A 2,156-nucleotide genomic window follows, 5' to 3' on the forward strand; every position below is an offset into this window, starting at 1 on the left:
GTTATTTTCTATAGTGCGTTCCAAAAAAACAGAATTATAGTAATACTGATATTTTTTGTTTCATCTTGTTACATTGTTTTCAGCTTTTTTGTCATGTTACATCTGTCATGAATGACATGGATCAGTGTGGATGTTGGGAAGGTGTGCGCTGATGCAAACATGATTATTCCCCTCAAATATATTAAAACTCAAGTAACAGGTTTTGAAATGGTAAAGAGTAGAGAGTACAGATATTTGTGGAAGATTTTAGGGGGCAAAAGTAAAAATGTATCAGAAAAATAAATACTTAAGTAAAGTAAAGACACCTGAAAGAACCACAGGAGTACTTCTCAGCTGGTGACCGCACATAACATCATGGTCAAAAGAACGGGGCAAGTACAAGCAAACATAAACATATTCACTGTTGTGATGTAAGAAGTTGAAAATGTTGCAGTGTGAGTGGAAAATTCACTGATACTGTAGAGACAAGAGGAGGGAAACCAGAGGAAAATAAAAGGAACAGAGCTCCTGGTAAGTTCTGAGATCAGTTGGAGTCTTTCAGCTTTCACACTGTTGGGACATAAGCTGGTCGGTGCACTGGCTTTAGCTGTTTGTGTCAATAAGATTATTCTTGTGTGTTTATTTGCTGCTTGCAGGGTCACAAGATATATATACAACAGTTGTATTTTTGGCCTTTTGGTGGAAGCTGGAAGTTCCTCCCTACTTACCAGTGTTTGTGCTAAGCTAGGGTAAACACATATTGTGGACCAGTCTTGGTTTCTGTCATTTTAGCTGATTCTTATCATGCAGTGTTCATTTTCCTGATAAGTTAGTTATTTGAAGCTTAAAAAGGGGGGTTTCGTGTCATGACTGACAGCTGAGCCCTGTTTGTGATTGAGTTGGCCGAGTGTATAGACGACAACCCCGATCACTCCAATGCAGACACCTGCTCCAAATCTTTTGGCTTAATTTTGTACAGTGGGAGGAAGTGGAGACACGATATCCATCTTTTAAATGTTGATGAAATGTACAGCAATGAAATTGGTATCACATCCAACTCATGGTAACACACACCTACACACATACAGACATTGACCTTTCTCAGCAACGCGCCAGGAGGGAACAGGACAGACAACAGCAGCCCTTAATTCTCGTTAACTTGCCTGTCCGTCCATTAACGAGCCGCACATTCACACCTGATTGGACGAGGCAAGTGAGCGAGGGATTCACTCTGTCGTGGGGTTGGCTGAGAGTCATCGTTTTCTTTTATTAGAAGCAGAGCCCCCACTGCTGACGCCATAGCGACCATTATTCCTCCAGGGGTTCCACACACACACACACACACACACACACACACACACACACACACACACACACACTGAGGCAGATACACATTCAGAAATCTGAACATCCTCTGTCTCTCGTACAAACCCATACACACAAGAGACATCGTCATAAAACACATCGAAGCTTTGAGTGTGTGCTCTTGTGTGCCTATCTTTGTGAGGGAGACCATAGACCTTACAAGTGAGGACATTTTGTCAAAGTGAGGACATTCACTTTTTTTTTTTTTTAAGTTATTTTTTTGGCCTTTTCATGCCTTTTTTAGATAGGGGCAGCCAAAGATAGACGGGAAAGGTGGGCAGAGAGAGAGAGGGGATGACACGCAGCAAAGGGCCGCAGGTCGGATTCGAACCCGAACCTGTAAATGGGTCGCCAGCTCTACCGACTGAGCTAACCGGGCGCCCAGTGAGGACATTCACTTTAAGAAATAGTCAAGGCACTAACAGAATCTGGATCCTTATGTTCTATTTTACTCTAAATGGGACCATCATTTACTAAATGAACATCATGCTGTATGGAAGAAGACTATAACTAGAGACTGAGACCAGAAACTCATCAGGAAACTGTCGACTCATAGTTTTTTTACTACCTGTAAGAGCTGCCCCATGCTGGCTATTAGAAAGAATGCAGGTTAATGTTACTTGGTCTCACTTCTCAGACCTAAAAGCTTTGTCCACTAAATAAATGAGTGTCAATTAGTCAAAAATTTACTGCGCAAACCAAAACTGTTAAGTTGTGGCCAGACAGATAATCAATGAGCTGAAACTCACTATGAAGCTCCATAAAGCTGGAGATAAATTGTAAATATAAAAACATTATTATTACAACACACT

The sequence above is a fragment of the Dicentrarchus labrax genome, unplaced genomic scaffold (assembly GCF_905237075.1).
Source record: "Dicentrarchus labrax unplaced genomic scaffold, dlabrax2021, whole genome shotgun sequence".
Classification (NCBI taxonomy): Eukaryota; Metazoa; Chordata; class Actinopteri; family Moronidae; genus Dicentrarchus; species Dicentrarchus labrax.